This window comes from Lagenorhynchus albirostris, chromosome 7 (genome assembly GCF_949774975.1).
Source record: "Lagenorhynchus albirostris chromosome 7, mLagAlb1.1, whole genome shotgun sequence".
NCBI lineage: Eukaryota > Metazoa > Chordata > Mammalia > Artiodactyla > Delphinidae > Lagenorhynchus > Lagenorhynchus albirostris.
The window spans coordinates 81949173-81962766 of record NC_083101.1 but is presented as its reverse complement, the minus strand read 5'-3'; the positions used below and the strand labels follow the sequence as shown (position 1 = coordinate 81962766).

The 13594-nt window shown below is 42.5% G+C and overlaps 1 protein-coding gene across 2 annotated transcripts in view; it reads left to right on the top strand.

Annotated features, from left to right (window-relative positions):
- Positions 1–13594, top strand: part of FRMD3 (FERM domain containing 3) — a 316055-nt gene that overhangs the window by 72014 nt on the left and 230447 nt on the right. The gene's annotated exons all lie outside the window — the stretch shown is intronic.

The window sequence follows — 13594 nt, the reverse complement described above, 5'->3', positions numbered from 1 at the left end:
GGAACCTTGCCTCTCAGCAACGGGAATGTGATTTTTCCAGGCCCTTTTGTTTATTTCAGTAGTGCTAGCATCTTTTGGGGTGGTCCGGATTAGATTCTTCCATTTCGAACATTCTCACAGACACTCACCACCTCTGTCTTATTTACTGAACAGTTGGGCATTTTGTAGTTAACCTCCCATATATGCCTGTACACATGCACACCTGTGTATGTAGCAAGTGTTAGAATTATTCTGAATTGCTCACAGGGAATCCTAGTTGAAGTTCAGTACAACACAGGTCTGTTTTGAAATGTCACACCTCTAGACACTGTTTCAAGCTCACCATATTTGCTCGTACCAGCTGGTGCCCATTTCCTTTGCAGTCTTTCTATGAACTGGGTTACCTAGAAAGGTTTGGCTCTCAGAGTGGCCTGGTGGGGTGCAACAGCTGTTTAGGTAAATACTCAGCACAGAGTGTGTAAACCTGCTATTTTCCCTGACGAACAAGCTGAGATTCCTTTCTCAGAAACATGTAGCAAACAAATGTGCAGCAGAGGCCCAGTATTTTGGGCCCAGCAGGATTGAAGAACTCAGCTTCATAGCCTTTCTGTGTAGGGCAAGAATTTGAAGCAAGAGTTTTACCACCTTGTTACGGGCTGAATTGTGTCCTAAAATTCACGTGTTGAAGCCCCAATCCCCTCAGAATATGACTATATTTGGAGACAGGACCTTGAAAGAGGTGAATAAGGTAAAATAAGGTCATGTGGTGAGCTCTAATCCAGTAGACTGGTGTCCTTATAAGAAACGGAGATTAAGACACAGATACATACAGAGGAAAGACTATGTGAAAACACAGGGAGAAGGTGGCCGTCTACAGGCCAAGGAGAGAGGCCTCAGAAGAAACCAACCCTGCCAACACCTCGATCTCAGACTTCCAGGCTCCAGAACTATGAGACAGTAAATGTCTGCTGTTTAAGCCACCCAGCCTGTGGCATTTTGTTATGGCGGCCCTGGCAACCCAGTACACACCCTGATAGGCAGTCTTTGTTGCCAGAAGAAGAGCATATTGTCTTTTGGGGATATTTGCCTCAAACCAAAATACAAATTCTTAAAGAAATAAAATGCAGAAAGATCAAACCTACCTCTGCTGGTAGTGATAGCTTCATAGACAGGACCTCTGGTCCTGTTTTTTAATTTTTTTAATGAGTTGAACACTGGTTTAATTGACTAGCTAGTTTCTAGAACTTTCTTTTCCACCATCTGCTGGACTTTAAAGCTGAGAGGGAGAATTTCAGTTTGGTTGAGGTAGGCAGCTGCCAGGGGGAGATCATAGACAGGTTCCACTGTTAGGTCTTTTCTTATCTTTTTTTTTTTTTTTTAACATCTTTATTGGAGTATAATTGCTCTACAATGGTGCGTTAGCTTTTGCTGTATAACAAAGTGAATCAGTTATACATATACACATATCCCCATATCCCCTCCCTCTTGTGTCTCCCTCCGGGTCTTTTCTTATCTTAATGTTACCTTTATTTCTGTGACTTATGTGCAGATTTCCCCTTTCCAAGGAGTTTAGGCACACAGAGAACTGTTTTTACAAACACTGGAAAAATGAAAAACAAAAGAAAAAGTCAAGAAAAAAGGCCTGGAATTTTTCTATAATCTGGAGGAGGATTTGTGTTGTATCTGCATTAGGGAAGGAGGAAGGAAGGAAGGAACAGAGGGAGGAGGGAGGAAGGAAGGAAGGAATGAATGGAGGGAGGAAGGAAGGAAGGATGGGAAGGAAGGGAGGAGGGAGGGAAGGAAGGAAGGGAGGAGGGAAGGAAGGGAGGGAGGGAGGGAGGAAGGAAGGGAGGGAGGAGGGAGGGAGGGAAGGAAGGGAGGGAGGGAGGAAGGAAGGAAGGAGGGGAGGAAGGAAGGAAGGAGGGAAGGAAGGCAGGAAAGGAGGAAGGAAGGAAGGAAGGAACAGAGGGAGGGAGGGAGGAAGGAGGGGAGGAAGGAAGGAAGGAGGGGAGGAAGGAACAGGGGAAGGGAGGGAGGAAGGAAGGAAGGAACAGAGGGAGGGAGGGAGGAAGGAAGGGAGGGAGCAAGGAAGGAAGGAGGGGAGGAAGGACGGAAGGAGGGGAGGAAGGACGGAGGGGAGGAAGGAAGGAAGGAGGGGAGGAAGGGAGGGAGGAAGGAAGGAAGGAAGGAGGGGAGGAAGGATGGAAGGGAGGGAGGAAGGAAGGAAGGAGGGGAGGAAGGAAGGGAGGGAGGAAGGAAGGAAGGAACAGAGGGAGGGAGGAAGGAAGGAAGGAACAGAGGGAGGGAGGGAGGAAGGAAGGGAGGGAGCAAGGAAGGAAGGAGGGGAGGAAGGACGGAAGGAGGGGAGGAAGGACGGAAGGGAGGAAGGAAGGAAGGAGGGGAGGAAGGGAGGGAGGAAGGAAGGAAGGAAGGAGGGGAGGAAGGACGGAAGGGAGGGAGGAAGGAAGGAAGGAGGGGAGGAAGGAAGGGAGGGAGGAAGGAAAGAAGGAACAGAGGGAGGGAGGGAGGAAGGAAGGAAGGGAGGGAGGAAGGAAGGAAGGGAGGGAGGGAGGAAGGAAAGAAGGGAGGGTGGGAGGCAGGGTGGGAGGGAGGGGAGACTGGAGTTTGGGGAAGAACCTGGAACAGGACCCAGGATGCTCAATTGTCATGAACTTGCTGTGCGCTCTTGGGCACGTTTATTACCATATCCTCATGTGTCAAGTCTTCATCATCCCCTATCAACATCACAAGGTTGTTGGTGAGTTTGAAAGGAAAGTGTGTGAAAATGAAGAATGAAGTGCCGGTTGAGCTTACTAGAGTCCCTAGGAACCAACGATCCTGTTCTAAAGAACCTCGTCAAGCTCTGATCAATTTTAATGTCCAGGTGGGAGAGGGCTTCTCAGAGGGATGAAAACCCATGATGCGGGAACAGAGTGTCAGTCGGAAAGAGCTGTTCGTCATTAAATTGCCTCTCCGGTACAGATCAGTCCCATGAGTTTTAGTCAGGTCTCGGTGTGTCAGGGAAGCTTGAGCCCGCTTTCTGAAAGCCTTTTCTCCAGGAAATGCTGACCATGAAGATCCCAGACCTCTTGAGGGAGTGAGTGGATTTGATCTCAGAGTGGGGAGGCGTGACAGTGACCCGTGAGATCGTCTACCCTTTACCATCTAATGTGACAGAGCACCACACCTAACGGGCCCCACTTGAGAGAAATGGCTGGTTCCTGAACCAGCAGGCAGGGCCGAGGATTTGGGCTTGGATCTGAAGGCCACTGCCTGGTCCTTTGAGAATCCAGAAAATGATGGCTGGATAATACTACAGTCTCTGATCAGAACAGCTGTTCTTTACCAGCCCCGATGAAGAAGCTGTTGAACAATTCATGAGGATTGCCTTCAGCAATAACAGTGGGCATGGCCCAATCTGAAGTTCAAAGGGTGCTGGCTACTCCTGGCAAGTGTCATGATGGGGGAAAATTTGATGGCCTTGGTTGCCGGTGAATAATGATAAGTCGTGCATTGGGTGTGTGCAATTAGAGTCGGACCCTTGGACAGATGTGCTGAGGGTAAGAGGAGCTGCTCAGGATTCCTGAGATGGGAGGGATGCAGGGAGGCTGGGAGGAGTAGCAGCAAGAGACTAAATAGGTCCTCATGGGACCTGGTGGCTAGCCAGAAGTGACTACACATCTGAGGATGTGTCCTCCCCTTGCCCTGCTTGGCAGAGAACGAAAATTCAGATGGGTGCCTTGGCCCAATTTCTCTGTGAGGTGGGTGACAGGTGGGTGTTCCACCAAATGTGAAGTGTTTTGTAAATAATGTTACCGTGATTCAGAAAGGGTCTTCCTTGGGGTGGGGGTAGGGGCAGAGGATTTTCTTTCTAGACTGGAATGAATTTCATTCATTCATTCATTCAGGGAGCAACCACCCTATTGTCTATTGTTACCAAAAGGGACTCTTGAATATTTCAGTGTTTAAGATTAACACCTTCTGGAACAGAATAGATATTCTGAGCGTGATGCTTGTGGACCAACTTCCGAGTCCCTATTTTGATCTTAAGTGCTTTCATTTCCTTCGCTGTCAGCGAGTACTCAGAACAGTGTGGTGTCATGTTTTCTTTTAATTTTTATTCAGTTATAATTTACATACCATACAATTCACTTGCTTTACTTGCACAATTCAATGATTTTTGGGTATATTTACAGAGTTGTGTAACTATCACCACAGGCATAGAGTTTTTTTTTTGTTTTTTTTTTGGCTGTGCGACATGTGGGATGTTAGTTCTCCGAACGGGGATCGAACCCACACCCCGTGCACTGGAAGCGTGGAGTCTCAACAGCTGGACTGCCAGGGAAGTCCCTGTGGTGTCATTTTTACACACTCTAACAAGTATAGAATATTTATGTGACCCTGCCAACCACCAAGCAAGTGGGACCATGTGTTTGGACTATATCAGGGGTCCCCAGTCCCTGGGCCCCGGACTGGTGCCCGTCTGTGGCCTGTTAGGAACCGGGTTGCACAGCAGGAGGTGAGTGGCGGGTGGGCGAGTGAAGCTTCATGTGCCGCCTGAACCATGCCCCGCCCCCACGACCCCGCCGTCCGTGGAAAAACTGTCTTCCACGAAACCAGTCCGTGGTGCCAAAATGTTGGGGACTGCTGGACTATATGATACTGAGAGACTATTGTTATTTTGGAGGGAATACTTGTTAATAAAGACAACTTTATAGTCATGAGTGCTCAAGTAGTTTTTTCCCCTATGGAGTTATATATTAACAAAAATTTATGATCACCTTTTCCAAAACATAGGTGTACCAGGATGGTTCATTGAGATATTAATTAGTAAACATGTGGTCTCACTCTATAGACTACTCTCTTCTGTGATCTAATTAGAGAGGAAGCTGAAACTACTGGAAGATTGCAGTTTTTCCTTTCTTTTGTAAAAGGTAAAGCTCTAGAGAGAGGTATCTGTTCCTGATGGATAGAGATGAGGGAGTGGGTCTTTGAGATTAATAAGGAAGTGAGAATAGGGACATTCCCAAAGCCTGGGAAGTGGTTACTATGGGAACAAGTTTCTAGGGAGGTAGAATACCATGGAGGAGGCGGCATCATGGTGATCCCATTGAGGGTGGACCTGGGGACATGGACTCACAACATTGCCAAAGAAACATTGAAACAATTGGACCTGAGCTGCTGGCTGGGATGCCTGACCTCATCTGCTTAGTAGTCATAGATAGGCGTATGGTTCACCTACTCTAACTTGCTAAATTCACAAATGAAGACAGTGAAACTCAGAACTGTGTAACTTTTTGAGGTACCTCAACCTCTCGAGGTCTCTTATTCACTGATCTGTAAAATAGAGGGACTTGACTAATGAAAAATGCCTAAGCAAGTGTTTGAAAAATGGCTGAAAAAAATTGGCAATTCAGCTAACAACATCTATAATCCTGTCATTTAAAATGCCTTGAAATTACCTGAATAGACACCACGGGGCCTTTGCATATGCTACTTCCACTCCTTGGAGCTCCCACCCTTAAACCTTGTTCATCCTTTAGGACTCAGCTAAATGTCATCTTCTCTTGGAAGCTTTCCTTGAAACCTCTTATCTCCCAAGACTGAGTTGGGTATCTCTCCTGACATCCTGGGTTTAACTTACGTGTTAATTTTTTATTGCTGCTGTAACAAGTTACCACAAACGTAGTGACTTGAAGCAAATTTATTATTTTATAGTTCTGGAGCTCAGAAATCTGAAGTGGGTCTCACTAGGCTAAAAATCAAGGTATCAATTGGGCTATGTTTCTTCTGGAGGCTCTAGGGGATAATCCATTTCCGTGCCTTTTCCAGCTTCTAGAGGTCTCCTTCATTCCTTGGCTTGTGGCTCCTTACACCGTCTTCAAAGCCAACATCTTCAAATCTTTCTCTGGCTCTGAATATCTTTGCCTCCTTCCACATCTGTGGACCCTGTGATAATGTTGGGTCCACCTGGATAATCCAGGATAATCTCCCCCTCTCAAGGTTAGCTGATTTAACAACCTTACTTCCACCTGCAACCTTAATTCCCCTTTGTCCTGTAACCTAACATATCCATGAGTTCTGGGGAAAAGGACATGGACATCTTTGGGGAGCCGTTACTCTGCCTACCACACCCCATCAGCACTCTTGCCACCCTGTATGGTAATTGCCTCTGACTTTGGCTGTCTCCTTCTCTTGACTCCTAGAGCTCAGAGTCTGTGTTTGTTTCCTGCTGCCTTCCCAGCAATTTGTACAGACATTTCAAACTGGAAGCTTTGAGATGATGGTGTGATCTGTGCAGTGTTATGAATAGATATAAATTTGTTAGCAACATTTAAAAATTAGGAGACTTTGCATAAGAACTGTGAGTCCATTTTTAGGAAAAGCATGAAACTTGGCAGCACTGGACACATGGCACAAGGGGATGTCTTGGTAGCCTCTGTGATCTTGGGGAAGCCATGGGGCAGAAGTGAGGATGTGAGATGCTGTCAGAATAGAAATGAGCTGGAGCCTACATGGAACTAGGCTGAAATGAGGGGTGAGGCTGAGAGCATGTGAGTCAGGGCACCAGATGCATCTGCTTGTAGAAACTTGGAAATGTTCCAGGCTGGGGATCAGGGTTCAGGGGTCCCAGGGTTAGGAGATATAGGGAGTGAACAAGCAGACAGGCTGAACTCACTGATGGGAAGTCAAAGGCCAGGGTCAAGTGGCCAGAGCTCTGAGGAGTGTGTGGGTTAATAGCCAAGCAGACTTTTTTTTTTTTAAGATTTTTAGAAATTTCATGTAATGTCTGAAACATTTATATTAACATACTTCCATACAAATAACCCAAAGAAAATTTAGTGTTAGTTGTTTTTTTTGTTTGTTTGTTTTTATACCGCAGGTTCTTATTAGTCATCAATTTTATACACATCAGTGCAAGCAGACTCTTAAAATGATGAGTGAATTGAAGCTGTAGATTCTCCATGAGACTCAACTTCAATTCCTGTCCCAACCTCTTGGATTACATCACACAGCCTTTACTTTTCCTATTTACCTGAGTAAGGTCAACTGCCTGGCGTTTAATTTTTCCCTCTGTTCACACTCCATTGGGTGGGGGCCAGCTAATGAACAGTCAAATTACTTGATGGCAGGTGGCAGAAAGGTAGCTGAGTATAACAAAATGTCTATAATGATAAACATTTACTAAATGAAAGAATAATTACTTCATAAATGGAAACTGGTGCTTGGCCAACTGACCATATTTCTTCCTATTGTAGGTCTAGTTTTGTTTGTTGAGATTTTTTCCCCCCCACCAAGTTCCTGGTTTCGTGTAGCTTTTTTTTTTTTTTTTTTTGCCTGTGGAATTTCTGTATTTGATAAAGCTGGCCATTATGACTGCATCACTTTTTTCCAGCTTTATTAAGATATAATTGATGAGTAATACTGTGAAAATTTAAGGTGTACAGCGTGATGGTTTGATACACGTATGTATTGTGAAATGTTTACCACGATAAGATTAGTTAACGCCTCCATCACCTCACAAAATTACCCTTTTGTTGTTTTTATTATGGAGAGAGCATTAAAGCTCTACTCTCACAGTAACTTTCAAGTGTACAATGTAGTATTGTTAACTGTACTCACCATGCTGTACATCAGATCCCCGGAACTTACTCTTTTTTTTTTTGTGGTACGCGGGCCTCTCACTGTTGTGGCCTCTCCCGTTGCGGAGCACAGGCTCCGGATGCGCAGGCTCAGCGGCCATGGCTCACGGGCCCAGCCGCTCCGCGGCATGCGGGATCCTCCCGGACCGGGGCACGAACCCGTGTTCCCTGCATCGGCAGGCGGACTCTCAACCACTGCGCCACCAGGGAAGCCCAGCCCCTTACTCTTCTTATCACTGAAAGTTTATACCCTTTACCGACATCTCCCCATTGCCCCTCTCCCAGCCCCTGGCAACCCCCATTCTACTTTATGTTTCTGAGTTTGATGCTTTTAGGTTCCACATATAAGTGAGATCATATAGTATTTGTCTTTCTCTGTCTGACTTATTTCACTCAGCATAATGCCCTCAAGGTCATGACTGCATCTTGATTTTGGATATTTTCTGCTAACTTTTCCATTTCGCTGGATTTTAAGTTATTTTGATGTAGTCTTCTTGTTGCTTTAATCCCCTTGCTTTTCATTTCTGTGGACAGCACCCCTTCTGGAAGTCCTCAGGACCCATCATTCCATCACAGGCTTTGTAGCTGATGACTTGGGAGTCCATTTAGTAGAATCTGTCTCTTTGGCTTTACGGCAGGTGTGTGTCCAGATGTGATATAACCAGTACCATTGCAAGGGTCTTGAGCTGAGTGAGTCCCATGTCCCACTGGTTTTAATCCTCATTGAACTTACTGATTCCAGATTTCAGAATGTATTTGCTCATCCCCCTTAGGCATGGTATGTGATAGAACAGGTGCTCCTGTCGGTCAACTCCTTGGACAGGTCCTGGGGTTATAATACCCTTATTTAATGCACATAGAAATCTCTGTCCTTTGGTTTCAGAGGCTACTGACCACCCCCAAGCTATAGCCATGCATCCAGCAAATGCACGTTAAAACGAAGGGGAGTAAAGACCTCTGTACCTATTCATTCTTAGAAAAACCGCTAGTCATCCATTGATCAGTAGCATCAGGGGTATCTTTCAGCTGGGAGGGACCTCAAGGAAAAATCCACTTCAGTGTTTTTAGTTTAATAGATGAGGAGCTGGAGGCCACAGGGGTCAAGTGACTGGACTGGGTTCACTCAGTGGACCAGTAGCCAAGCCCTGTCTGGTTCAGAACCCAGTGGTCTAACTCCAAGTCTGTTGTTGATCTGAAGGATGGGACATTCATGGGGTCAGTGAGAGTGTATGTGACGTTGGGAAGAACCAGTTTCTTTTACCCTCAATTTGTCTTTCATCTATGTTTTTCACTAGTTAAGTGCAGGAAAGTCAAATAGCATAATGTAGACTCTCATGTATGGTACTGATATTTCTGAGTAGTTGAACTTTAGGCAGCTGCTGGGTGGTTCTCTATGAGTTTTTATGAAGCTTGTACCTGTGCCAACATTATGGATTAGTTTATTAGAAGAGATTGGGCAATATTATAATTAGATATTTGTCTTTATTACTCATGTGAAACTAATATACGCCTTTATAGAGTAGTGCCATACCTTGAGTTTTGCAGCTTGTATTTCCTCTTAACAAATTCAAAGTGGTTCATTTATTAGGCTTGTCATATCCCTTAGCTTGCATTGTTTACTTATTATTCTTGAAACAGAATTTTAAAAATGTTTAAAACATTCATAAATTACTATTTCAATGAGGTACCATTTATCACTTAGCTCAATGAACAGAACACACAATGCACACATATTGGCAAAGCGCAGGGAGAAAAGATGCTTTTTTACCTGTCTGGTGGGAATTAAAGTGTATAACCTCTAAGGAGGACACTTTTGTAACATCCATCAAAATGTTGCATACACACACACACACACACACATATGTATGTATATAATACCCACTCTTTTGTTCAACAGTTCCACTTCTAGAAATGTGTTTTGGATATTCTTGAACATTCTGAAATTCCACGTGTATGGGAGTATTCAGAGCAGTACTGTTTCTTTCAAAGGATTTGAAACTACCTCTCAATCTATGGGAGAGAGGCTAAATCAAACATGGTGCATCTATACAATGGATGCAGTGATTAAAAATAATGAGGTAGTATATACAAATATCGAATTGTTTGTTGTACACCTGAGAGCAATATAATGTTCTGTGTCAATTTTGCCTCAGTTAACAAAAAAAAGAATGAGGCAGCTCTATACACACTAATATGAAAATATCTCCAAGATATACCTTTAAATGAAAACAGCAAGTTGTTACCATTTGTGTTAAAAGAGGGGAAGAACATATACACGATTGCTCGTTTATGCATGGAATCTCTGGACATATGCATAAGGAATAATATTGGTTATGCATGGGGACGGTCACTGGGTGGCTGGGGACAAGGGCAGGAAGAGGCTTACTTTTCACAGTAACTCTTTTGTATATTTTGTACCATTCAAAAAATTCTAATTTAAAGTTTATTTTAGGAAGGAAAACAAAACGTATGTAAGTAATTTCCAATCTGCCCATTCAAAATTTTTAATGATTATGGAATATACTGAACTCTTTCTACTATTTTTACTGTGAACTGTATGCTGTGTGTATGAACATATATAGTCATATGTAATATTTAAATTTATACCCCTTTATGTGTGACTTGTGTGGTGACTGAAAAGAAAAATTTATTTTTCTACCTGAAAACTTGATAAACTTTTGAAGTTTCTAGTGTGATCAGATAGTTACTTATCTCCAGTTTATGTACATTTTAAAAAACATCTTTTAAAAATACACTTATGTATATACAATTCTAAAACATGTCGAGCCACTTATTGCTTAAGGAGATATGAATGTATAGTAAAAGTATGAAGAAATGTACACACATCATAGACACTAATTCTGTGAGATCAATGGTGAGGGAAAATATGGGATAGAATTTAGGAGGGATGGGTGCATGGTGGTTCATTGCCTTTAAAAAAGTATATTCTTGTATATTTCAAACATTGCATAATAATTTAAAAAGTAATATGTGTTTCTAACTTACTGCTGAGAAATTATAGTCAGACTTCTGTGAAATCATAAGATGCAGAAACGGTGTGGCCTTTATTTTCCTTGCTCTCTGTTGTATCACACCAGTACCTAGAATAGAGCCTGGCAGAGGGTAGGCCCTAAAAATGTTTGTAAAAATGAATAAACAGGCATAAAAGCCCTCTGAGCTGCTGAAGTGGTGGGTGATGGGTTGTGTGATCTTCCAGTGTATCATCTTGTGTCATGGGACCCTGGGAAAAAAGGTGGATGGAACTGACAATGCCTACAACCTTTCAGATGGGCAGGAAGAAAAGAACACTGGGAATTTCTCACTAACTGGAACTAAAGGTGAATATAGAGAGGTGACTGGGTGTATAATAAAATTCAGTTGCCACCTGTACTCCAGAGCACATTGCTTGAAAAAGACCTCTTTATGGTTCTTAGTAAGACTGTACGTTTTCTTTCTGTGTCACACTCAATGACCCTCTTTATCAATGTTTGGTTAAGATGGCTAATGTGGGTGTAACTTGTGAGTTCCTCTTAGCAATTTCGTGACTGTCTGTCATGTATCTCTGCCCAGCCCAGGAGCCAGGTCGTATGGGAGTGACTGGAATGACTAGCATTTACTGCTGCCCACTGTCAGTGGTAGAATAACCTTTGCTTCTTGGGGTAGCAGTCAGTCATTTAGTTCATATATTTGTTTAATATTAAGAGATAGGATGAAAAAAGTATGGGAAGATAATAAACATTACAATAATAAATTATTATTAATAATAATACAGTAATTACAAAAGTGTTAATATATGGAGACAATAAAGGAATAACATGCTACTGTTGCTAGTTACCCCACCATATGTAGTTAGCTAGAGCAGTGATGTCCAATAAAAGGATAACATGAGCCACATATTTAATTTAAAATTTTCTGGTAGCCACATTAAACAAATAAAAAGAAACAGATGAAATTAATTTTAATCATGTATTTCATATAACCCAATATAAAATATTTTCATTTCAATGCATAATCAATGTTAAAAATTATTAATGAGATTTAATATTCTCTTTCTTTGTAGCAGTCTTGGAAATCCTATGTGTATTTTACATCTCCAGTCGGGTGCTAAATTTTCATCAGAAATACCTGATCTGCATTTAACGTTTACAGGATTTACAGTTGAAAAGGTAGATTCACATACCTAAGTTGTTCCATAAATACTTAAATTTTTTTTCCTGTAACTGCATCAGACATCCATTTTTTTAATTAATCAAAATTAAATAAAATGAAATATTTAGTTCCTCAGTCTCACTAGTCACATTTCAAGTGCTCAATACAGTGTAGAGGTAGAGTTTATTCATAATTTTCTACAGTAGATTTTTTTCCCCTGATTCCAAGAATCTGTTTAAAACACATATTTATTTATTTTTAACATCTTTATTGGAGTATAATTGCTTTACAGTGGTTAGTTTCTGCTGTATAACAAGTTGAATCAGCTATACATATACTTATATCCCCATATCTCCTCCCTCTTGTGTGTCTCCCTCCCACCCTCCCTATCCCACCCCTCTAGGTGGATGCAAAGCACTGAGCTGATCTCCCTATGCTATGTGGCTGCTTCCCACTAGCTATCTATTTCACATTTGATAGTGTAATATGTCCATGCCACTCTCTCACTTCGTCCCAGCTTACCCTTCCCCACCCACCGCCGTATCCTCAAGTCCATTCTCAATGTCTACATCTTTATTCCTGTCCTGCCCCTAGGTTCTTCAGAACCCTTTTTTTTTTTTTAGATTCCATATACATGTGTTAGCATATGGTATTTGTTTTTTTTTTTCTGACTTACTTCACTCTGTATGACAGGCTCTAGGTCCATCCACCTCACTACAAATAACTCAATTCCGTTTCTTTTTATGGCTGAGTAATATTCCATTGTATATACGTGCCACATCTTCTTTATCCATTCATCTGTCGATGGACACTTAGGTGTTTCCATGTCCTGGATATTGTAAATAGAGCTGCAACAAACATTGTGGTCCATGACTCTTTGAATTATGGTTTTCTCAGGGTATATGCCCAGTAATGGGATTGCTGGGTCATATGGTAGCTCTATTTTTAGTTTTTTTTTTTTTTTTTTGCGATACACGGGCCTCTCACTGTTGAGGCATCTCCCGTTGTGGAGCATAGGCTCCGGACGCACAGGCTCAGCGGCCATGGATCACGGGCCCAGCTGCTCTGCTGCATGTGGGATCTTCCCAGACTGGGGCACGAACCCGTGTCCCCTGCATCAGCAGGCGGACTCTCAACCACTGCGCCACCAGGGAAGCCCTATTTTTAGTTTTTTAAGGAACCTCCATATTGTTCTCCATAGTGGCTGTATCAATTTACATTCCCACCAACAGTGCAGGCGGGTTCCCTTTTCTCCACACCCTCTCTAGCATTTATCGTTTGTAGATTTTTTGATGGCCATTCTGACCCATGTGAGGTGATACCTCATTGTAGTTTTGATTTGCATTTCTCTAATGATTAGTGATGTTGAACATCCTTTCACGTGTTTGTTGGCAGTCTGTATATCTTCTTTGGAGAAATGTCTATTTAGGTCTTCTGCCTATTTTTGGATTGGGTTGTTTGTTTTTTTCATATTGAGCTGCATGAGCTGCTGGTACATTTTGGAGATTAATCCTTTGTCAGTTGTTACATTTGCAAATATTTTCTCCCATTCTGAGGGTTGTCTTTTCGTCTTATGTTTTCCTTTGTTGTGCAAAAGCTTTTAAGTTTCATTAGGTCCCCTTTATTTATTTTTGTTTTTATTTCCATTACTCTAGGAGGTGGGTCCAAAAGGATCTTACTATGATTTATGTCATAGAGCGTCCTGCCTATGTTTTCCTCTAAGAGTTTGATAGTGTCTGCCCTTACATTTAGGTCTTTAATCCATTTTGAGTTTATTTTTGTGAATAAAACTAGGGAGTGTTAGTGAGTGTTCTAATTTCATT